At 36.5% G+C, this 26126-nt stretch overlaps 1 protein-coding gene across 1 annotated transcript in view; it reads left to right on the top strand.

Moving 5' to 3' along the window:
* Positions 1–26126, top strand: part of LOC145268681 (N(G),N(G)-dimethylarginine dimethylaminohydrolase 1-like) — a 210881-nt gene that overhangs the window by 128922 nt on the left and 55833 nt on the right. The gene's annotated exons all lie outside the window — the stretch shown is intronic.

Below are 26126 nucleotides of genomic sequence, written 5' to 3'. Positions count from 1 at the left end.
TTCCTTGCAAATGATAACCAATTTTTTTTTCAATGAAAATTAGATTATTTCTATTATTACAAAGCTAATTCAAGAAAGAATTAATTGGAAAAAAAAAAAAATGAAAGCTTTCTTCTTTTTTTTTTTTTTTTTTTTTTTACGTAGAAAATACAATAGACAATTTGATGAATAATAAAAAAGAAAACTCCTTGCAAGAAATTAAGTAATATTTATCAATCTTTCAAATACTATCAAAAAGTAATCAGAAACCTACAAAAAAAATTATGATAAACCGGCTTTCAAAACTGTCCCCCTATCAGTTTTCCGCCATTAATGCATGTACTTACTAAAACTTTATCCAGCTAGGTAGAAAAGAACTTATCTTGCCTTTGATAACATTTATTTGTTTTATATATATACTAGCAGTTCAGCCCAGCTTTGCTCGGGCCCTATTTACACCCAAAATTGGCAGAGGAGTTTGGTAGAGTCTGCAAAGGTCAACTCTTTCAACTTTGACCTCTTGCCAGCCAAATGTTTGTCCAAAAACTGATTAAAAAGCTTGCTGCATGCCTGAATACCCTTTATGTAAAATTTCAAATGTTTAGACCCAAAATTTGCTGAATAGTTTGCTAAAGACCGCAAAGGTCGAATCTTTTGAACTTTGACCCGTTGGCAGCCAAATTTTTGTCAAAAACCGATTTACCCTATGTCTGAATAAACTTTATGTAAAATTTCAAATGTTTAGACCAAAAATTGATTTAGAGGTCAAATTTTTTAACTTTGGCCCCAATTTGGACCCCTTAACATTTATTGTTTTGGGCTCAAATCAAATTAAAAAGTTTGATCCATGTCCAAGAAACCTACATCTAAAATTTCAAGTGTTTAGACCCAACATTGGTGGAGTAGTTTCAATGAGTTTTCAAAGGTCAAATCATTGAACTTTGACCCCTTGACAGCCAAATTTCTGGCTGAAAATCGATTAAAAAAATTTTCCTAAATCTCAATACTCCTTATGTCAAATCTGTAGACTGAAAATTGACAGAGTAGTTTGGTGGGGAAATGTACATCCTGCCTTGACAGAGTACAAAATAGACTTCGTGGCTTCCTGGGGGATGCCCTTTTCTCTACCCTGAAACCTCTCTCCCACAGAAGAGACGTTGCGAGCCTATCCTTGTTTTATCGTTATTTCCATGGCAGGTGCTCGTCTGAACTCCAATCTCTGGTCCCCCCTCGCCAATCTTTCACGAAAAACACCCGTCTAGCTGAATCCACTGTGAAAAGTTTCCCCCACTCTTTATCTGTGCCTAAATCAAAACGCGGATTGCATGAACAAAGCTTCTTTCTTAGAACTGCACGCCTGTGGAACTCTGTTCCGTCTGCCTGCTTCCCACCGGACTACAACTTGGATGTGTTCAAGTCCAACGTTAACAAATTCCTAATAAACCGCCCCCTTAAGTAAACACTTCATCAAATCTCCACACTAACGTAATGTACTTGCAATAATCCTTATCCCTGAGTGGCTTCCGGGCCTTGATAAGTGGTGATCACTGTGTAAAAAAAAAAAAAAAAAAAAAGGCAGACACACAGACAATATCACTTTTATAGATATGTTTTTTGACCACTTTTTCGTTTTGTCTGTAATAAAAAATTTAAAAAAAACCCAAAAAACCTGACATTTTTCTGTGTGTATGGATAAAACTATCATTAAAAATGTTACACAATCAAAAAAAAAGTTGAATAAAAACAAAAATCTTTTTTGTTTGTTTGTTTTTTCAACCTGTTGACGAGTTATCTCCCTTTTAATCTATCCCATAATGCAATTTGATTTTTCTCACTGCCGTGGAATGTCATTTTTTAGCAGCTGATACCTATCAGTCTGACCTATATTTTTTTGTATGTTTTATAAATGGATAATAAAGAACTTCTTTCTTCTTCGACCAGTCATCAACCCACTCTCTCCCTCAACCTTTCTCCTTCCTTTCTCCTATGTCTCGGTCCTGATGGTGAGGCTCCAGCTTACGGGCCTGGGAGAGTGTGGAGCCACTCTTTAATTGCCATTGCTCCCAGGTCCACTCTGACCCAGAGTGGTAGTACCTGTTAGGGTCCCAACTATGGGTTAAATAGAATCAGACTTAAAAAACAAATATACCCCATTAAAAATCGTTCCTCAAAAGAACTAGATTCGGCATTAAATAACCTGAAAAAGGTTGATATGCCGTAAAACAAAAACAACCAAACAACCATCTCCTATGTCTCCGAAACTAAAAGTCGCAGAGCGGTGCGAGGGGCCTCAAATGATTGGGTTTTTTTTTATGAACCATTCTTTTATGGGTCTTTATCTGGTTTAAATTGCTTTTAAGGGGTCAAAAAGGGGTCAAAATTGAAAAAAAAATGTTTTGGTTTATTTTTAATTTTTGATCACTTCATATGTATGTCACGTTGGTACAGTGGTAACGTCACCAGCTTTGAATGCTACAGCTTTTGCTTTCGGTTTCGATTCTAGCTGATGACACCTATTCCCCCCCCCTTTTTTTTTTTTTTTTTTTTTTACTTTTGAAATCACTGCTCTATAATAATGTATGAAATCTGGATAAATTAAAATATCATATTTAAGCATATTTTACGCCTGGGGAAAAGACCTCCCATCCACCCGCTAATAAAACTTTTATTGAAAAAATCAATTCAGGTAACTTGATTATGTAGTAGAGCTGACATCTATTCAATGCCTTCAGCTTCAATCACAGCCTCAATACGAGTCCGGAACTGAGAGCATGCCTTTTTCACAAGCGCTGGCAGGAGCTTGGTGAATACTTGACAGATGGCGGCAATCAGGGTGGCTTTGGTGTTGTGGGAGGTCATGTTGGTGATGTCTTCAACGTATAACCAAATGAAGTAGTCCAGTGGTCGGGGAAGAAGAGGGACCAGTGAGAGAAGGGTACAAAGTCATTGCAAGACAAGAATCCTGCTGTCACACCCAGGGTCTGCCAGCGGCCACCTGATTGCACCAGGGGATCACATTCGTCAGCACATCCAGGTACACTTTGGTGTTGACTTTTAAGCCAACTTCAAATATGTGAGGTGGCATGATGTGGCCCTCGCTTGAAACACCAAAGACCATAACCATGGCCGGAAACTTTACGCTGTACCCTCAAGCGTTGAACCGTCTGGATTTGCATTTTCAGGGTGCTGGCAATGGTCCTGTTGTCATAACTTGGACCAGTAGAGAGCATGAGTTGTACAGCGGTGTATCTCCGATCTCTCTTGTTGAACATTGTGTCGCTTTCATACGTGATAAAAGACTCCTATCGCTCTTGGGATTTGTACACAACTGACCAACTAGTAGATGGTCTGCAACAAAAAAAGAAAACTTGTTTTCATCAAACGGAAATGGAATCATGTCATCTTTTCAAGGGCAACAATTTTATTGTTCCACCTTGTATAGTAATAATAATTAGCAATAAATAGTGACATCTGCAACTAGAAATAAAATAGGTTTATGGCTCCCAAAATTCGTATTAGTATTGTGCATAAGGACCCGTAGCGGAGTGGTTGGAAAAACCAGTTGTAAAAGTGAGATTCTCCTGAAAGTTGAAAGTTCAATTCTCAGTGTGGGTGACCAAAAAATACAATTGCGAATTACTTAGGGCCTCTATCCAGTCAGAACCAGAGCATGCTACCACGGTGTGGTAAATAAAGGATTCCGTTCAAAATTCCATATAGATTCCTAAGTTCAACGGAAGCATTCCAGAGTTCGACAAGATATGCCTGAAGAAGGTCGGAGGTTACATCGACCAAAATGTTGAGTACTATTTGTAACATCCGACCTTCTTTAGATTGACCCTGAAAACATGGATAGAAAGGCAAGACTGACGGAGTTAGAGATTTAAAACGTAATAGAAAAATGACTCGTAAGTCGGAAATGTTGAACTTCAAAATTTGAAACTTTCCCATGCTCAAATCTTGTCTAACTTTTAGTATGATGTATGGTAGACATAAAACTGAAAGACCCCCCCCCAAAAAAAAAAACCTTGCAATTTTTTTGTGACTGGGGTATTTTAGCGTTATATTGACTGGACTATTACATTTAAACTTCTGCAGCTTAGTATCGTTGGGGAAGCAGGAAACAGGGTGGGAGTTCCAAAGTCTAACCGTCTGAAGGAAGAAACTATTAGAGTAGAACGTTTTCCGACATCTAGGGACCTCAACAGTGAAGGGGTGGAATTTTGTTGCTTGTTGGGTTGGGTTGGTCGGGATTATGTACGTCAAGGAGGGGGGGGCACAAGTGTTATGAGTTCATCAGAGTATATTCCATTGAAGTGCTTATGAAACAGGCACAGGGATGTGACATTGTGGTGATGTGACAGAGGTTGGAGCTTGGTTAATAGTGCGGAAGCTATGAAGTTGAAGATTCTTTTTCGGGCCCTGTATGAGACAGACAGACAGAGAGACAGACAGAGAGACTAGTGGTAGATGCACCAGCCCAGATGTGGCAACAGTACTTCCAATTTTGGTTAATTCTTTTTTGCGATTTCGAGAACACTTTTGGCAAAGCTAAGATTAAATAAAGGTCATTCTGTTTCAATCTTTTACAGTGGGTGTGTAGAAGTATTTTTTGAGGAGGTGGTGAGGGGGTAGAACAAAAATAGAAGAATGGCGTGTTTGAAGCCCAAATTTGCGGTTTGATAAAATGCTATAAATGGCGCGTGTTGATATCACGCGAGGAAATAAAGACCACCATTTGTATTAAATTTAAGTGTTGAACATTTAGGTAGATATTTGATTGGTGACACATGGTCGGAAAGTGAGATACAGCCAAACTCTCCTAAAGGAGGGGCACTCTTGCCGTGACAAAAATTGCCTGGGCATTCCCGTACGGCATTCCCCGGTTAGGACGCCTTAGAAACTTGCCCCAGACGAACCCAACGAGGGAGAACGGGGTAATGGGTATATTTTGTTATTTTTGTAAAGGGTGTTTGTTTTGGTTTTGTTTTGTTTAAACTAAAATAAATTACAGTAAGATATTTTTATTATATAAAAATAACTTTAAAAAAAATCAAATTGCATTATGGGATAGATTAAAGAAAACATAACGGATTTGTAATTATCAACAGGTTGAAAAAAATTTTTGCTTTTATTTATTTTTTCAACTTTTTTCCAAAGTTATATATACCTACAGTAAACAATGTCAAACATTTTTTTACTATAGACAAGAAAACGAAGACGTGATTAAAAAGCAAGTAAAAGGGTAAAAGGCGTCTTTTTTAAAAAATTTTTTTTAGAGGCGGCAAACTTAAAATAAATCACAATAAAATATTTGATCCAACTGCACTATAATAGCGAAATTCGAAATTTTGGCACTCCTACACTATAGGGACGAAAGTTTGGAAATGGTAATACATGAAACCAACGGTATCTACTAGTGTTGGGTCAATTAATCGGAAATCGAAAGAATTGGAAATTTTGCGGGTATCCGAATCGGAAAAATTTGTGTCTATTTTCCGATGCCAACAACAATTCTTTTAATTGGCTTTTTTTTAATTTGATTTTCTTTAAAAAAAAATATTCTACCGCTGATAGTAAAACTAAAATAGTGACTATCTATTGATTTTAACCTATTATTAAAACTAAAATCGATAGATCATCCCTCACAAGTTATTCTTTCGTCTGAGAAAACATCAGCACATTTAAACGATAATCGTGAAAAATAACAACTTTATAGTTAAATATGCAGAGATTTAGAAAAACTCGGAATCAGTAATTGTATCGGAATCGGTAAAAATACTGGAATCGTCCCATCCCTAGTATCTACGTATTCCTCATATTTTTAAGATGATTATATCCAAAAATAACAAAAATCGATAAGGTAGAAAATTATTTATTAAAGAAAAAAAAAATAGAATTTGATGAAAATGATCGTAAGGCACAGGAGAGTTCAAAAAGAGGTAATTTTCTGTTTTGATTTAAACAAGATGGTGGCAATTTTTCACTTGCTAACACGATTTAAAGTTGTTTTTTTTTTGTAATAATTCAGTAATATTCAGGTAATTTCGACTGCATAATTTGGAAGCTAACATTGTAACTTATTAGAATTGACAAAAAAAATCAGTTGAAACCATTTCTTTTTAGCTGAAAACTCCATTTATCGGCTACAAAATCTCGTCCCAATAGTGTAGAAGCGCCAGAATTTTTTTATATTGAATTTCAAGGCAAACCACTGATCTCTACTTAATTGCCATGTTACAGTAATGAATATATCCAAAACTTACGAAAAACGATAAGGTAGAAAAGTTATTAGAGAAAACTTTTTTTCTTTCTTTCTTTGTCTTTTTTTACAAATAAAATACACCGGAGAGTTTCAAGGAAAGGTAAATAGCTTGTAATTATTGCCAATTTTATAATAAATTGTGCATTAACAATCATAAATATGACTTGCATGCATTGTTTTTAGCATAACTTAGTTACCTCCCTTATATCGTGTCCCCAAAGAAATATGGCAACATTTTTTTTTTTTTTTTGGAGGGGAGGGGTTATGATAAAGATCGAAAACTCTTGTTTTTGTTTTGTTTTTTTTAATGCCAATTAAGTAGATATTATTGCTTTTAGTTCGAATTGACACAAAAAGTCGGTAGATGCTAGTGATGCGACGATTCCAATATTTTTCCCGATTCCGATGCAATTAATGATTCTGTATTCTTTATAAATCATCACAAATTTATTTTTTTCCCCCAGTTATGGTAAAAACATGCATTAAATGTGCATATATTTTCACAGACATAAAAATACACTCGTGGAGGTGAGGATCTATAAATTTAAAGTTTTACTGGTTGTTTAAAATCAAAAGATATTAGTTATATAACCATTAGTACCAACGGTGGAAGGTTTTGTTTTAAACGAAATGAAATAAAGAAGACAATTAAAAGAATCGTTTTTGGCATCGGAAAATAAGCACAAATTCTTCCAATTCTGATACCGATTCCTGATTCTGATTCCAATTAATCGTCCCAACACTAGTAGTAGATACTGTTGTTTGTATTTTTTTTAATCGATTTTTTTGTTTTCCGAATATCGCTGTTATAATGTAGTTGCACAAAATATTTTATACAAAGACATTCCAGGACTGAGAAAATCAAATTGCATTATGGGATAGATAAGAGAGGTGACTATTTTGTATTATAAACGGGTTAAAAATTAAAAAAAAAAAATATTCTTGCTTTTTCAACTTTTTTCAACAGACCTCATTTTTTATGGGAATTTGGGTTTGTTTTACTGTACACATAGATTCGGAAAAGTTGTCACAAAACAAATATAGAACAAATAAATGTTATCAAAGGCAAGATAAATTACTTTTCTACCTAACTGGATATGTTTTTAGTGTTTATATTTAATTTAACATGTTTATTCAGCTCGAAAAACATACAGCGCTTACCGATGTATTGGAAAATTCAAAATGGCGGCCGACTCTCTCTCTCTCGGAGTCGTTAAGTTTGGGAAAATGAGTTATAAATAAAAAACCAGTTAAAATACTGTTAAAAACCCGCCGAATATATGTCAGCCTATGTCACGGTAACATATATTGAGTGAGTTTCTAACAGTATTTTGTTTGTTTTTTTTTTTTATTTATAACTCATTTTCCCAAACTTATCTCCTCAAAGAGAGTCGTCTGCCATTTTAAATTTTCCAATACATCGGTAAACACTGTTTTTCGAGCTGAATAAACATGTTACATTAAATATAAACACTAAAAAAATATCCAGTTATGTAGAAGAGTTAACTTATCTTGCCTTTGATAACATTTATTTGTTATATATTTGTTTTGTGACAACTTTTTCGAATCTATGTGTACAGTAATACAAACCCGGGAATTTTATGCATGTCGAGTATTTTTTAATATTAACAACAAAAATGTTGTTGGTCAAAAAGATAAAAAGTTTGTTGTTTTTTTTTTTTTTTTTTTTTTTTTAAAGAGGCGACGATCTTTAAGTTAATCACATTGAAATATTTTTATCATTTCATGGGGGAGGGTGCCCTTTTCTCTTCTCTGCAACCTCTTTCCCACAGAAAAGACGTTGCGAGCCTGTCTCTGCTTTATCATTATTTTTATGGCAAGTGCTCGTCTGAGCTCCAATCTATACTGAAACCACTGTCAATAATTTACCCCACACTTTATCTGTGCCTTAACCTAAATGTAGATACCATGAAAAAAACTTCCAAGAACTGCAAGTCTGTGGAATTCTCTTCCGTTTTCCTGCTTTCCAACTCATTACAATATGGTCGTCTTCAAGTCCAACGTAAACAAAATCTCGATGAGCCATCTCCTTAAGTAATCCAATTTACCAAATTTCCACTACTAACAATTAATACGACATGATCCTTTTGACCACTTTACACTCATTAATTCTTATCCTCGAGTGGCCTCTGGGCCTTGATAAGTGGTGACGCCTTTGTAAAAAAAAAAAATAAATAAATAAATAAAATAAAAAATGGGCTCATTCCAAAGATTAAATTTGGGGATTTATAATTTAAATACAAAATGGAAAGGGGTGAAGGTATGAATGGGTGAGGGTGAATATGAATGCAGTCCAACCATATTTGATACAAATAAATTTCTATCTATACTTGGCTTGTCCACCATGGGTAATCACCCTTTTTTGGGTGGAGGGGCGAGGCCTGGGGAGAGGGCACTGTGTATGATAGATAAATGGCATGTTTAATATACTCAAAATGTTAGCACATTTCGATCTTCCCAAATTTGGAGCTTAACTCAATAAAATTAAAGCTCTCCAACCTGTTAATATACATCGTAGCTGCGGCCGCATCTGCATGTAATATAGTGCAAATGAGCACGTGGGAAAGTGTCAGCGGCGACGAAGGATGGCTGGCTTGCAAAGAGAGTAGCAGTAGCTAAAAAAAAAAAAAAGGGCATATGCAAATTAAGAAGAAAAAGAAGAAAAAAGCAGCATGTGCTCGTAGGGAGAAAGAGTGCGACGTTGAAGAAAATGGACGTGTAAATATGAAGGCGAGAAATGACTGGCTAAGAAAAGTGTACACCTTTTTCTTTTCTCCCTTCCCTCTTTTTCTCTCTCGCCCTTCCCCTCTTTTTCTCTTTCTTCCCCTCCCCCTCTTTTTCTCGCCCTCGCTCTCCCCCTTCCTGTCTCTCGCTCTCCACCTACCTTACTCTCTGTCTCTCCACCTTACTCTCTCTCCCCTTTCCCCTCTTCCTCTGTCTCCCCCTCAATTTTTTTCTCTCTCATTTTCCCTCTTTCTATCTTTCTCCTTCACGTCTTTCCATCTCTCCCCTTTATCTCTACCCCTCCCCTCTTTTCCCGTCTCTCGCTCTCCACCTTCCTTACTCTCTCTCTTTCTCTCCCCACCTACCTTACTGTCTTTCTCTCCTCACCTACCTTACTCTCTCTTTCTCTCTCCACCTACCTTACTCTCTCTTTCTCTCTCCACCTACCTTACTCTCTCTTTCTCTCTCCATCTACCTTACTCTCTCTTTCTCTCTCCATCTACCTTACTCTCTCTTTCTCTCTCCACCTACCTTACTCTCTCTCTCTCCACCTACCTTACTCTCTCTCTCTCCACCTACCTTACTCTCTCTCTCTCCACCTACCTTACTCTCTCTCTCTCCACCTACCTTACTCTCTCTCTCTCCACCTACCTTACTCTCTCTCTCTCTCAACCTACCTTACTCTCTCTCTCTCTCAACCTACCTTACTCTCTCTCTCTCTCAACCTACCTTACTCTCTCTCTCTCCACCTACCTTACTCTCTCTCTCTCTCCACCTACCTTACTCTCTCTCTCTCCACCTACCTTACTCTCTCTCCACCTACCTTACTCTCTCTCCACCTACCTTACTCTCTCTCTCTCTCCACCTACCTTACTCTCTCTCTCTCTCTCCACCTACCTTACTCTCTCTCTCTCTCTCCACCTACCTTACTCTCTCTCTCTCTCTCTCTCTCCACCTACCTTACTCTCTCTCTCTCTCTCCACCTACCTTACTCTCTCTCTTTCTCTCCACCTACCTTACTCTCTCTCTTTCTCTCCACCTACCTTACTCTCTCTCTTTCTCTCCACCTACCTTACTCTCTCTCTTTCTCTCCACCTACCTTACTCTCTCTCTCTCTCCACCTACCTTACTCTCTCTCTCTCTCTCCACCTACCTTACTCTCTCTCTCTCTCTCTCCACCTACCTTACTCTCTCTCTCTCTCTCCACCTACCTTACTCTCTCTCTCTCCACCTACCTTACTCTCTCTCTCTCCACCTACCTTACTCTCTCTCTCTCTCCACCTACCTTACTCTCTCTCTCTCTCTCTCCACCTACCTTACTCTCTCTCTCTCCACCTACCTTACTCTCTCTCTCTCTCCACCTACCTTACTCTCTCTCTCTCTCTCCACCTACCTTACTCTCTCTCTCTCCACCTACCTTACTCTCTCTCTCTCCACCTACCTTACTCTCTCTCTCCACATACCTTACTCTCTCTCCCCCTTCCTCTGTCTCCCCCTCAATTTTTTTCTCTCTCATTTTCCCTCTTTCTATCTTTCTCCTACACGTCTTCCCATCTTCCCATCTCTCCCCTTTATCTCTTCCCCTCTTTTTATTTCTATTTCTTTGATTTATATTTCTGTTTTAAATATACGCGCGTCCTTATTGACTCACGCAAACTCGTTTTTTCAAAACGGCCTTATCCCACCTCCTCCTCTTCCACATCCCCAATTTCCCCACCACGTGTTTTCCTGAATTCGATTCCCAGCATTTCCGATAAGTTTTAAATGTCCCAAAGTGTTATCGATTTCCCTACATATAAACATTGCTTCTATAAACAAACTCAAGCTTTATTTTCTTTGTTGGCGTCTTATTTCAGCAGAAGACAAAATGAAATAAATTGTAAAAAAATCTAGGAAAAATGAGAAAATATGAATTGGAAACAATTAAAAAGAGAATCCAGGAATAAAACTAAACGATGATGGAGGAATAGAGAATATAAAATGGAGGAATACGACTGAAAAGGGATGGAATAATAGATAGACAAGGAATGGAGGAATAACACTTAAAAGGGATGGAATAATAGACAAGGAATGGAGGAATAAAACTTAAAAGGGATGGAGGAATAGACTAGGAATGGAGGAATACGACTGAAATGTATGAAGGAATAGACTAGGAATGGAGGAATACGACTGAAAAGGAATGGAGGAATAGACTAGGAATGGAGGAATAAAACTTAAACGGGATGGAGGAAGTGATTAGGAATTGAGGAATACGACTGAAAGTGGATGGAGCAATACGACTGAAAAAAGATGGAGGAATGGACTAGGAATGGAGGAATACGACTGAAACAGAATGGAGGAATAGAGAAAAGTAATGAAGGAATAAGACACAGTTAATAAACCGAGAACCACATCACTCTATATAAAAGCATAAAAGATATCAACAGATACACACTCGAATATTCTGAAAAGAATATTCTGTTGTCATAGCCCTAATGATTACAATTTCCTGTTACTTTCAGTGTTATGTGACCAATAGTTTAAGAGTTTATCGGTTAAATATTTTCAGACAGAAACACACACACATATATACATCTGTTTTATTTATATATAGATTAAAACGAGGTTATATAACAGAATAATATTAAATGAAAGAAATAAGATTGAACTCGGAAGTAAATGACACAATTACCGCACCCCCCCCCCCAAAAAAAAATGAATAAAAGTCGACCATTTTATTTATTCATCCTTTTTTTTTTCTTGAGATGTTTAACAGCTAAGTAAATATCCACAGTATTTTTTTTATTTATTTATTATTTTTTTACTTCTTTGATAGAAGAGTTCCAATTTAGTTGTTCTTAATAAGAAAACAAGACAGAACAAAATGCCAAAGAGTAAGTTTGAACAGGGGTATGTAAAGAGAAAGAACGATGCATGTAATGAAATCTTGGCGATCAGTTTGGTCCTGTTGCCAACTACCAACGATTAATCATTTCTAAAGAAATTGTAGACAATTTGTCTACAAAAAACCAGTCTCATTTTGTAGCTTTAAATGTTGGACAGACGTACAGATACGTGTGTGTGTGTGTATATATATATATATATATATATATATATATATATATATATATATATATATCGTGTCAGGAGGCGATGAAAAAAATCCAATAAAGTGCGCGATCGTGGCTGTGAGAGCTGAAGATACTATTGGCATCGGGTACTAAGTTCTGTTTTAAAATTTAAAACTCTGAGTCTTAAATGCTCGTTTAACGGGTTTCTCTCTCTCTCTCTCTCTCTCTCTCTCTCTCTCTCTCTCTCTCTCTCTCTCTCTCTGTTCACTTCGCATTGTTTCAATTTTTCAAAATCGCTGATGAATTTGCGCTGACTCTTTCCAACCTCTTATGGTTGATTCAGCGCAATGAAACCACTGGTACGACCTTGAAATATGTATATATAGTGTTGTAATAAATATTGTGTGTGTGTGTGTGTGTATATATATATATATTCTTAAAGGGGCTGACATAATTATTGACTTTACTATAATTATTAAATTAGTAAATACCTAAGGACACTAGTATTTCATTCTTTCGGGAATCATCAGTGCAGGGTGTCACGATTAACACCAGTCGATAGATTCAAACCCGGCGACAGAAGCCACATCTGCTTCATTAGCAAGGACCCAATCCATTCGGCTACCGTTAATCGCAAGAAATGATGACGAAAAAGTTCTGGTAACCAACAGCCAATCAGAAGAAACCGTTTCTCTGTTCCTTACTAATTCTGAGGACTTTTGAACACCAGTAATTTTATTATAACTTTTGTTTTAATGAACGAAAATCCAAAAATATTTATTTCAAAATATAGCTGAGAAGATGACCTATGAACTATAAAAATTGTTTGAAATTTAGTGGCGAAATGAGTGAGCGGTGAAGCTTAAAAGCAGTTCTAAATAAGTAAAACTAATACTTAACCATATATTCAAACACGGTAGTTAAAATTCAAAGTAAATATCACCTCATATCAAGGGAGGATAACTCTTGTTTTAAATTGAAGATCATCTGAACTATTGTTCTCATCTTGGCTTTTATTTTTATAACGTTTTCAGCCGATGTAACTTCCGACCTTTTTCAGGTGATTCTCGTCGAACCTTAGAATCTTTACAGAATTTTTGAACAAATCCTTGATAGCTATAGTGTCAATGGTAAATATACCCATCTCTGACACAATTTTATCAGGAAAATCGTTTATGAATATCTGGAATAATGAAGATATTTCTGTTCAGTTTTCGCTGCAGGTAATACTAAGGATATAATTTAGAACTTAAGAATAATGGAATTGGAACATAATGGCTATTTTCTAATACGAAAATATGTGAAACTTTTGAACACGTTTTTATTTATTGATTTTTTTATAAAAATATATTTTACATATTTATTTTAAACTAAAACAAGAAGTCCAGTTTGGTAATCGGAACATTTTCATATCGAGGCTAAGTTTTCACTTAACACCGGTACGATCAGTATATTTTTACTCAATTGGTGACATTCATTAGGGTGAGTTTCTACTAGTGATTTGTTTAATTTTCGATTTTTAAGTGATTATCTAGATTCCACAGATGACCATGTAATGCCTGTCATGTTTTTCTTTCTACCTTACAACTCGACACGACTTGTGTTTCAAATCAAATAAACGCTTAAAAATAAGTTAAAACACGAAAAACTTATCCAGGTAGGTTGAAGAGTAACTTACTTTGCCGCTTACAAAATTTATCCCTACTATTATATAAAAGTCGCTTTGTGTGTGTGAATTCCTTATAAATTCCAAAATGGCTGAGCCTATCTTTTGCAAATTTCACACAAAGCTAATTTATATGTCTGGCAGTGTTCTTAGATATGTTTTGTACAGAAATTCATCTGATAAGTATCGAAAATCGAAAAAATCCCATCTTAAAAATAGATTTTCTCTCTTCTAGATAAAAAGAATAATTTTTATCGGGGAATATTTTACGTCACACCGGCAAGGGAGATAATATTTCAGCAAATCATTTTTCCCTTAAAAAAAAACGGTTTATTATAATCTGGATATATAGCTCAGTGGTAGAACATTTGACTACAGATCGAATGATCCCCTGTTCAGGACCGGGTGTACCTCACCATTTTATTTTAATTTTTTCTTATTAACGAGTTCAGTTTATGATAAAAGGAGAGGTACTATTTAAACTTGCCGCAAATCATTTCTTCGTTTGCATATTATAAAACTAAACATTAATCAGAAGTGACTTTTCCAGGGCATTCAAAGTCAAGCCCAAATATCAGCTGATATGATATTGTAAACAAACACGGACGAAATTCGATGAATGACATTATCGTTATTTTTTTTAATTTTTTATTTTGTGAATTAGTCCACTGGGCAAATTATTCCACGTAATATATAATAATCAATTGAGGATTGATTCTATAACAATACATATGAAATCTGCATAAATTAAAATATCATGTTTAAGTGTATTGTATGACTGGGCAACACCGGGGTGCCAGCTAGTTTGTTGTATATTTGGATTTGTTTTTTATACTGCAAAATCCCTACTAGGGAAAGGATTTTTTTTTTTTTTTTTTTAAATTTAGGCCAAAGTGCTCTTCTTGGGATGCAGGATTGGCTCTTCAATCCGATTTTCCAGCTCTTACTACGTCTATAATATAAATCTCACCTGTCTGTTTAAATGTATGTTTGTATGTCTGTCTAAAACTTGACGGATTTTCACGAGATCGGTATCATTTTGAAGCTCAACCCTTCGGACGACAAATATAAAAAATTGTCCTAAAACATTAATTCCTTCACCCTCAACTGGACACTTTTCTATAGGAAGGGGTCACTTTTTTCGCCGATATTTTCGAAATTCATCCCCTCTTTTCGATTGACTAGCCTTAATTTAAACCTACATCATTTCCGGTTTGGCGATGGGCACAACAGCAAACATGTTGCATTATTTTTTTTTTTTTACGTTCTTTTCCTCCTTCGCGGTACGAGTTCCAGCCTGCCTGCCTACTACCACTTTTTTTTTTTTTTTTTTTTGCTTAACACACACCTCCAAACACTCGAGCAATGCCAGGCACCCAGGCTAGTCTTTTATAAATAAGCAATTTAAGAAATTTTTTTTATTCCATTTTCATCCCAAACAAGGCACAGTGCCACTTTGAAGTAGGGGGCTACTATCAGGGACATAAGTTGCAGGGATACTAAGTAGGGAGTCGAGCAGCAAGATGTTTGTTCACATTACATTTGAACTTCTGCATGTCAGTATAGTTGGGGAAAGAGAATCCCGAAAGAGAAATCCAAAGTCTAGCAGTTCTGGAGAAGAAACTATTGGAGTAGAAGGCTTTCTTACATCTAGGGATCTCTGTGTAGGGGTGGGATTATTCTGTTTGTCAGGGGTATTTATGTCAAGGAGGTACAAGTGCTTGTAGTTTGTCGGAGCATTCACCATTAAAATACTTGTAGAACAGGCAGAGGGATGCAACATTTCGTTGATGGAACAGAGGCTGAAGCTTAGATGAAAACCTACCTGGTTGGCGACTCTCTTTTGAGCCCTGTCCAGGGGTAAGAGACTAGTAGCAGTTCCACCAGCTCAGATATGACAACAATTCTATATACGCGGGAGAATGGTATAAAATAAAATATGTAAAAATTCTGAACACGTTTTTATTTCTTATTTTTAAATGTATTTTACAGATTTATTTTAAGACGGTTTGGTAATTGGAACGTTTTCACATCGTGTAGGTCGCACTTAGTCCCCTATGATTCTGAATAGCTAAGTTGCAAGGATACTATGTAGGGAGTTGAGCAGCAAGATGTCTGTTCATATTACACTTGAACTTCTGCATGTCGGTACAGTTGGGAAAGCAGGAACCCAGAAGGGAATTCCAGAGTCTAGCAGTTCTAGATTAGAAACTATTAAAGTAGAAAGCTTTTTTACATCTTGGGATCTCTACTGTGTAGGGGTGGGATTTTGCTGCTTGTCGGGTTTGTCAGAGGTATTTACGTCGAGGAGGGGGTACAAGGGCTTGTAGTTCGTTGGAGCATCCACCATTAAATTTCAAGTCCGTAGATTAAAAGTTTGTTGAGTATATAAGTTGAGAAGTGTCCTCGCACACACGTTCTCACTTTTATATATAGAAAAGACTTAACCTTTCTCTGAGATCATCAAATCTTGTATGCAAAAAAAAAAAAAAATTATTTTTAAATGTATTTTACAGAATTATTCTAAGACTAAAACAAGAAGTTCGGTTTGGTAATCGGAACGTTTTCACATCGTGTAGGTCGCACTTAGGGTCTCCTATGCTTCTGAATAGCTACTTTTTGAGACCTCGTTCTGTTTTTAGAACATAACTAATGATACAATGAATTCTCTGTTTGGGTTCAACGTTTTGGGAATAGCTAGCTCTTTGTGCAGAAGTTGTGTATTTTGGATGGAGGAGTGTGGGGGATTGTGGCTCAGATTTGGTTTTGTTTGTTGTTTTTTTTTTTTATTATATTTTATTACTTTTTTTTTTACTTTTTTCACTGCTTCTAGTCAAATTGGCAGCGACCAAAAAGATGGTGTTATCACAATTAGCTTTCAGAGTCAAGCTGGAATTATTATTTTGGATGGGTTAAAATGTTTGAGATCGGTTGTGTTAAAGTGAAATAAATAATATCCAGACGATGATGTGGTAAATGGAAAAGATGTTTATTCAGAGTACCGACGTGTGCGACTTGTCTCGAAGAGAAGTGGGGAACTATCTGTTTTCCCTCCGACGCCTAGCGGCCCTCCTCCAATATAAGGGGAGATCATCAGTCTGTCCTTGGACCGGGTAACTAGGATGGGACATTAACAGGTTGCATGTCTTGAAACTGCCTCGTAACTAGCAAGTAACACCATCGCAATTTCAGATAAAAACGTGAAAGGTATAATTGAGAGAAAAGATAAGAGGAGGAGGAGAAGAAGAGTATGGTTTAAGAGATGAAGATGATGATGAAGAAGCAGGAGAATAAGAAAGAATAAGATATGAGGGAGGTAAGAGATGGGATAAGAGGGAGAATAAGATGGGAAAAGGATAATGGAAGGGGGTGATATAAAAGCGATATGATGTAAGAGAGGAGTGTCAGAAAGAAGATGAGGAGGAGGATAGAAATAAACTTAACTCTACTCCTAGAGAGGAGGTAAAACCTGGGAGGGTAGGGTCTCTTAGGATAACCCAGGACGAACACTTCAGCTCGACAGATAGAGGACCACCGAAATGGTTGTTTCTGACAGATGGATTGTCGATATTAAGATTGGAACCTCACCTGGTATGTCTGTTTTGACCTCGATGGTCACCAAATGAATGTCCCTGAGGAGAAAGAAAGAAAGAAAGAATGTTAAAAGAGCAAAAAAAAAAAAAAAAAAGAAAAGAAAGAAAGAAGCTTGAGATAAAGAAAGGGAAAAAGATAATTTATAGATGAGAGAGAGGGGGGAGGGATTAAAAGGGGTTTAAGATGACTTCCAGGGAGTGGGGTGGACGTAAAATAGGTGGGTGTTATGTAAGCGGAAGTGGTGGGTCAAGTATGCCTAATTTTACAAAGATACTAGCAGGCTACCCAGCATTGCCCGGTCGTAAAATGCACATAAATATTATATTTTAATTTGTGCAAAATTCTTTATTTTAAACAAATACCGTAACGTTAAATGCCTTTAAAAAAAATAAAATAAAATAAAAACTGAGGCATATGTATGCGAGTATTATGTTTTTTTTCTAAACATTTAACATCTTCTAAAAAAAAAAAAAAGTCCTAGGGCTGAGATCGAAACCAAAACCTAAAGACAGTGAGTCAAGTACGATAACCATTAGACCAGCTTGACATCCTTAACATAAAGGAGCCGTCATATTTCTCAACTGCACATGCACAGTCATTAAACAGTTGACAAGATAAAAATCTGATGACCCTCCACGTACCAATTTGCTAATTTTGACACCTTAGCAGCGCATTTTCTGGATGAAAACTGATTAAAAAGTTTCCCACGTGTTTGAATATCCTATATACCAAATTTCAATTCTGTAGATCAAGAATTTGTTGAGTATATAGGTTGAGAAGTGTCCTCCCACACACATACACATTCTCACTTATATATACACCAATCTACATGATGATTTAAAAAAATAAAAATAAAAATGAAAATAAGAGTTAGCTAACTAGGTTTCGTTCCTTGCTCAACAGAGCTAAATTAAGGAAAATACGATAAAAAATTTTTTTTTTTTTTAAATAGTCATGAATATGGCGGGGGGAGTAAAAAAGAAACAAAATCAAATGAAAAATAAGCGGGGAAGGAAAAATTACATTAAGTCCTAAAAGATTTTCTCTTTGTTGGCGAAGAGGTTTCAAAGACTTGCATTTTAAACTTTTATATAAATTTTTTTTATATAAAATCAACAGTAGGTTCTCTACAGTGTAATGTAGACTACAAAGAATTGTGAACTAAATTATTGCTGGTGCACTGTGATGGGTCCCCAACTAGAGCAGGCAATCAATCGATTTGATTGAAAAATCGGTGATTTCACCGATTTGGATGCCGATAAAAATATAGGAGTGTGAAACATTCATTGATCATCATTCAATCCCGGCCAATGTCGGGTCTTCCTGCTAGTGTGTGTGTGTGTGTGTGTGTGTGTGTGTGTGTGTGTGTGTGTATATATATATATATATATATATATATATATGAGAGATAGAATATCTATAAAAGTGAACGTGTCTTTGTACATTTCCCTACACAATAACTCTGTCAACTTTCAGTCTACAGACTCGAAATTTGATATACAGGGTATTGAGATTTGGGAAAATCTTTGTAAACTGTTTTTGGGCAGAAATTTGGCTGTTAAGGGGTCAAAGTCCAACGATTTGACCTTTGAAAACTATACCAAACTCTTCCGACAATTTTGTGTCTAAATACTTGAAATTTTAGATATAGGTTCCTTGGACATGGATCTAACTTAATAACTTGATTTGAGCCCCAAACAATAAATGTTAAGGGGTTATAATAGGGGTCAAGTTAAAAAAAAAAAAGCGCTCCCCCCTCCCCCAACATACACCTCCAAACACCTGGGCAACGCCGGGATGAAATGTTAGTATGTATGTATGTATGTGTGTGTGTGTGTATATATATATATATATATATATATATATCAGAGGTAAAAGAGGTAGAAAATTAGGAATAAAAAGAAAGTTGAGAGAAAACGGTTGGCTTTCCAACATAGCTTTGATTAGAAGATGGGGTGGGGGATATGATACGAGAAGGAAAGGATGGATGGAGGGCAGATTTGTGTGGTCGAATTGTAATAAGATGTGCATGAGGGGTGGGGGCAAGCAGTGTGTGTTCACACGTTATGGGGGAGGAGATTGTGGCTAGGGTTTTGTTAACAAATGTTATTGGGTTTCATCCAGGCAAGAACCATGGCAAACTCATCCACTGATTCCAAAGAGGTCTTGGAATTGTTTAGCAGCCAAAAATGGTTTGCAAAAAGGGATAGTGGGCCTTTAGTTTCGATTTCTGTTTTCATTATTAGTAAGGCCTCAGCATATAGCTCACAAATATTGTGCCTCAAGATTGTTTGGTTCGTATGAAATTTTCTTCGTTGGTTGCAGTTGCCACGATTGTTTTTTTTTTTTTTGTTTTTTTTACCCCTGACACTGAGAACAGCAAGCCTCCGTGGTTGCATGGAAAGTCCGGGAAGGTTTGGCTCAGAAAACACAACGTTATCATTCTCACTCCATTGATTTGTAGTTTTGCACCTGACACGTTTTTGTTTATTACAGGCAGAAGTAACCACAGTATAACGGATCCTGATACCAACTCCTCCTGGATTTTATTAAAACCCTGTCAGATTAGAAAAATATTTTCTTTTTTCTATCTTTTTTTTCACCTTCCTCTACTCCCCCCCTTTCTCTCTAAACTTCCCCCCTCTCTCTCTCTCTCTACTTCCCCTCACTCTCTCTCTCTACTCCCCCTCACTCTCTTTCTCTTTGTCTCACTCTCTTTCTCTCTGTCTCACTCTCTTTCTCTTTGTCTCTCTGTCTCACTCTCTTTCTCTTTGTCTCTCTGTCTCACTCTCTTTCTCTTTGTCTCTCTGTCTCACTCTCTTTCTCTTTGTCTCTCTGTCTCACTCTCTTTCTCTTTGTCTCTCTCTCTCACTCTCTTTCTCTTTGTCTCTCTCTCTCACGCTCTTTCTCTTTGTCTCTCTCTCTCACTCTCTTTCTCTTTGTCTCTCTCTCTCACTCTCTTTCTCTTTGTCTCTCTCTCTCACTCTCTTTCTCTTTGTCTCTCTCTCTCACTCTCTTTCTCTTTGTCTCTCTGTCTCACTCTCTTTCTCTTTGTCTCTCTGTCTCACTCTCTTTCTCTTTGTCTCTCTGTCTCACTCTCTTTCTCTTTGTCTCTCTGTCTCACTCTCTTTCTCTTTGTCTCTCTGTCTCACTCTCTTTCTCTTTGTCTCTCTGTCTCACTCTCTTTCTCTTTGTCTCTCTCTCTCACTCTCTTTCTCTTTGTCTCTCTCTCTCACTCTCTTTCTCTTTGTCTCTCTCTCTCACTCTCTTTCTCTTTGTCTCTCTCTCTCTCACTCTCTTTCTCTTTGTCTCTCTCTCTCTCACTCTCTTTCTCTTTGTCTCTCTCTCTCACTCTCTTTCTCTTTGTCTCTCTCTCTCACTCTCTTTCTCTTTGTCTCTCTCTCTCACTCTCTTTCTCTTTGTCTCTCTCTCTCACTCTCTTTCTCTTTGTCTCTCTCTCTCACTCTCTTTCTCTTTGTCTCTCTCTCTCACTCTCTTTCTCTTTGTCTCTCTCTCTCACTCTCTTTCTCTTTGTCTCTCTCTAACTCTCTTTCTCTTTGTCTCTCTGTCTCACTCTCTTTCTCTTTGTCTCTCTCTGTCTCACTCTCTTTCTCTTTGTCTCTCTCTGTCTCACTCTCTTTCTCTTTGTCTCTCTCTGTCTCACTCTCTTTCTCTTTGTCTCTCTCTCACTCTCTTTCTCTTTGTCTCTCTCTCACTCTCTTTCTCTTTGTCTCTCTCACTCTCTTTCTCTTTGTCTCTCTCTCACTCTCTTTCTCTTTGTCTCTCTCTCACTCTCTTTCTCTTTGTCTCTCTCTCACTCTCTTTCTCTTTGTCCCTCTCTCACTCTCTTTCTCTTTGTCCCTCTCTCACTCTCTTTCTCTTTGTCCCTCTCTCACTCTCTTTCTCTTTGTCTCTCTCACTCTCTTTCTCTTTGTCTCTCTCACTCTCTTTCTCTTTGTCTCTCTCACTCTCTTTCTCTTTGTCTCTCTCACTCTCTTTCTCTTTGTCTCTCTCACTCTCTTTCTCTTTGTCTCTCTCACTCTCTTTCTCTTTGTCTCTCTCACTCTCTTTCTCTGTCTCTCTCACTCTCTTTCTCTTTGTCTCTCTCACTCTCTTTCTCTTTGTCTCTCTCACTCTCTTTCTCTTTGTCTCTCTCACTCTCTTTTTCTTTGTCTCTCTCACTCTCTTTCTCTTTGTCTCTCTCACTCTCTTTGTCTCTCTCACTCTCTTTCTCTTTGTCTCTCTCACTCTCTTTCTCTTTGTCTCTCTCACTCTCTTTCTCTTTGTCTCTCTCACTCTCTTTCTCTTTGTCTCTCTCACTCTCTTTCTGTTTGTCTCTCTCACTCTCTTTCTGTTTGTCTCTCTCACTCTCTTTCTCTCTCTCACTCTCTTTCTCTCTCTCACTCTCTTTCTCTCTCTCACTCTCTTTCTCTCTGTCACTCTCTTTCTCTTTGTCACTCTCTTTCTCTCTGTCACTCTCTTTCTCTTTGTCACTCTCTTTCTCTTTGTCTCTCTCTTTCTCTTTGTCTCTCTCTTTCTCTTTGTCTCTCTCTTTCTCTTTGTCTCTCTCTTTCTCTTTGTCTCTCTCTTTCTCTTTGTCTCTCTCTTTCTCTTTGTCTCTCTCTTTCTCTTTGTCTCTCTCTTTCTCTTTGTCTCTCTCTTTCTCTTTGTCTCTCTCTCACTCTCTTTGTCTCTCTCTCACTCTCTTTGTCTCTCTCTCTCACTCTCTTTGTCTCTCTCTCACTCTCTTTGTCTCTCTCTCACTCTCTTTGTCTCTCTCTCACTCTCTTTGTCACTCTTACTCTCTCTCTCTCTGTCACTCTTACTCTCTCTCTCTCTTTGTCACTCTTACTCTCTCTCTCTCTCTCTTTGTCACTCTTACTCTCTCTCTCTCTCTCTTTGTCACTCTTACTCTCTCTCTCTCTCTTTGTCACTCTTACTCTCTCTCTCTCTTTGTCACTCTTTCTCTCTCTCTCTTTGTCACTCTTACTCTCTCTCTCTCTTTGTCACTCTTACTCTCTCTCTCTCTTTGTCACTCTTACTTTCTCTCTCTTTCTCTCCTTCCTAGTTTCTCTCTTTGTCTCTCTCTTCCAGTTTATCGCCATTTCTTTCTTTATCACTTTTTAAATATACAAGTTACATTACATATTTCATAGATTGATTGTCATTTTTAAAAACTTAAGTTTTCATTTAAATTATCTCCCTTTAAAATTAATGAACATAATATTTTAAAAGTTTTGGTAATTTATCCGTTTTTATTAAATAACTAGTGTTCATGTTGTCAAATTTGCAAAATATATTGGAAAATGGACAATAAAATTATAAATGAATAGCTTGAAACATTAATTTATGATAAACGTTTTAAAAATACAGATTAAGAAGAAAATGTTGGTAAATTCTTTTTTATTTACTTTAATTATTAATATCGACAAAACTCTCTCTCTCTCTCTCTCTTCATATATATATATATATATATATATATATATATATATATATATATGAGAGAGAGACTGGTAAGTGCATGTTCATTGGCTGATAGAAAGGGCGCGGTGGATACTAAAAAGCTGATTGGCTAACTAAAATCTCAATAGAAGGTGCGTATATAAAAACGACAGACAACCACAATATTCGCACACAAGCCTGAAGAGTCCTAGAGTGGATGAAACACGGAATATTCAGTGTAGCTTAATCGCCATATATATTTTATAACTAACTAGCTCTACCTACGTATTGAGCACTTTTGAAGTAAATACTTAAAGTTTAAGCATAAATTTATACTTTCGTATATTAATTTTATGTGAGTAAAGGAAGTAGTTATATATATATATATATATATATTTTTTTTTTTTTTTTTTTTTTTTTTTTTTAAGCGATAATATGATTAACTTAGCGTCTTCACCTTGAAGCTCATGTTTCTTAGAAAATCGCCCATATTTTTATTTGGACGTAAAAAAATGTTTGGCTCTGAAATATATTTAAATTATAAATGTCAAACAAGTAAAATATTTGTTTATTTTCCTAATATTACGTTGTCATTTGACTTTCAAGCGTACTTGATGCGTATTTTATTTTATTCAAATAAGTTTTTATTAGAACTGCTCGCCTGTGGAACTCTCTTCCAATTGCCTGCTTTCCAGCTGATTACAATCTGATTGTCTTCAAGTCCAACATAAACAAGTTCTTGGTGAACCGTCCCCCTAAGTAATCCAATTTACAAAATTCCCACTACTTATGTTTACTACCCTATAATCACATTGACTAATGTATACCCATTAACCTTTATCCTCGAGTGGCCACGGGGCCTTGGTAAGTGTCGATTCCTGTGTGTAAAAAAAAAAATATCAACGTTTCTATAATGAAACTCGGACTCTTGACGTTAATATTAAATTTTTTTTTTTTTAAACAGTAATCTACGGACACACTGAAGAGAGGTAGGGCCCCGAAGCATGCATGTCCGTGGATTACTGTTTTTAAAAAGTAATAAATAAATTATATATATATATATATAACAACGAGGTGGGTTCATACCTTTCCCAAGTGAATACAAGAAATCTAAGTGGATTCAGTGGCTAAGGATTTTTATGCTTGAGCTCACAAAACCACAGATTAGACCTGGTCCATGTTGATTGCGGTGTAATGCTACTTTTGTGCAGTTCTAGGAGGTCCACCTTCCCGTGGATTTACCTTCTCTCTCTGACAAAGGGAGTTAGTTTATTGTTAATCGCCAGAGGCGCCCTTACTCAGGAATGCCGACGAGGCTGGCCAGGCACTTTTTGCGTGTCAGGGAGCCCCTCTTTTGGAGAGGGGAAGGGGGGGGGCTCGTTGATTTCTCAATCTAATTTTCCGATCCTCCTGGTGTCAATAGTTCTTGCAGTGGGAGAGAATTCAATGCCCTACAGTCGAATGAGTATTTTTCGCACATAGAACGGATTTGAGATCAATCATTGGGAGAAAAAAAAAGCTGTCTTTAAGCAGAAAACAATAGTTACTGACTCACAGATTGGCAAAAAAACAAGCCGTTTTTTTTTTTGTTTTGTTTTGTTTTATATATTTTTTGGTTTATATATATATATATATATATATATATATATATATATATATAAACCAAACGATAAAAGCTTTTTCTGTTTACCATTTTGAGAAAAGATTTAGAAATCAGCAGGGCAGGTGCGCATGCGCGAGAGGAAAACGGGGAGAGAAAATGAGAGGAGGAGGAGGAGGAGGAGGAGGAAAATAGGATGAGGAAAGATCTAATTAGGAAGAAAAAGACCGAAACATAGAAAGAAAAAGACGTACATACAGAGATAATTGAGAAATAGAAATAAAGAGGAAGAGAAAAATGTTTGAGTCTTTGCTTTCTACTACTACTACTACTACTACTACTACTACTACTACTCACAGAGTCAATGTGCCTATTTACAAAAGACTGTGTGTGTATGTTTCCACTTCCTGTTATAGACAGATGAGATAGATCAGTTGAAGAGAGATTGATATTGGGATCTAAGAAAGAGTCCCCTATTAAAAACCGAAGGTACTGATGACTAGCTTATCCAAACCTCTGAAAATATAAACATTATGCTCGTATCTAAAAAAACAAAACTTTTTCCTTATAATAGAGCACTCTGCTGAAATTTATTTTTCCTAAAAATATAACTATGTATATGAATAAATGACAAAAGTCTATATTCCAAATTCCATGATATTGACCATCTTACAGTTTATTCCTTTAATTCAGTTGATCCCTACTTGACAGTAACTGTTTCGTAGCACAAAATCAATCACTTAATTATTATATTAATCAGTGAGATGAATTAAAGGAATAAATTGTAAGATGGTCAATATGAAATTTGTAATATAGACTTTTGTCATTTATCCATTATATGCTCTGTAATTACATTGAGCTTCTTAAATAAGGATTGGTATATATAAAAAGGAAATATAAACGAATAAAGAATATTTCCACAGAAATGTCTTGAAAGTTTCTTTAAAACTATAAAATAAGAAGTTCTTCGTTAGAATGTTATTTTGTTAGTAAGTCAATTAATTTCCCATGTCACTGAATAGTTTTACTTATATGAACAAACAATAGTACCAAAGTTCTTAAAGGGATCATCAGTTGTTTATCATGAAACACTGTTTCGGGCATTTAAAAATAAAACATATTGAATCATGCCCCCCCCCCCAGCAGTGTTGATCAAAAACCACCTCCCTCAAAACACACGAACAAAATTATTTGTAATACTGTGTTAGGACATTACAATAGTATAATGCAAGGGGAGTAATTCTTTTCTTCTTTGGGCAAAGTTGCCTCCCCTTGTCCGTAGTCCTAAACTTTAAATTCTCGCGATTTCAACGGCCGGAAGTAGACAGTGGAGGGAAAACAGTGACTTTAAAAATGGAGAAATAGCATCATTCCCGTCGTTCCTGGTTATCATACTTGAACTTTTAACCTTTTATGTACTATGTTTGAATTGTCGTTACGTGTGTGTGTGTCTCCATAATAAACGTATATCGTTATGTTTATAATTATTCCATTCTTTCATCATGTACTGCAAAAATACCCACGTGAAGGCTGGACACCATGCGGTAAGATATCTTATCTTATATTGATCCTAAGCCCCCCCCCCCCGGGTCCTGGATATGACCTTAAACTATATCCGATGATGAGGCCCCAGCTTGCGGGCTTTGGGGAGTGTGGAGCAACTCTTTAATTGCCATTGCTCCCAGGTCCACTCTAACCCGGAGTGGTAGTACCTGTTAGGGTCTCAACTATGGGTTAAATAGAAACCGACTTAAAAAAAAATATATATATATATATATATATATA

Source organism: Euprymna scolopes, chromosome 44 (assembly GCF_053919585.1).
Source record: "Euprymna scolopes isolate OS-2025 chromosome 44, ASM5391958v1, whole genome shotgun sequence".
NCBI lineage: Eukaryota > Metazoa > Mollusca > Cephalopoda > Sepiida > Sepiolidae > Euprymna > Euprymna scolopes.
Note: the sequence above shows the minus strand (reverse complement) of the source record. Positions and strands in the feature narration are given on the sequence as shown.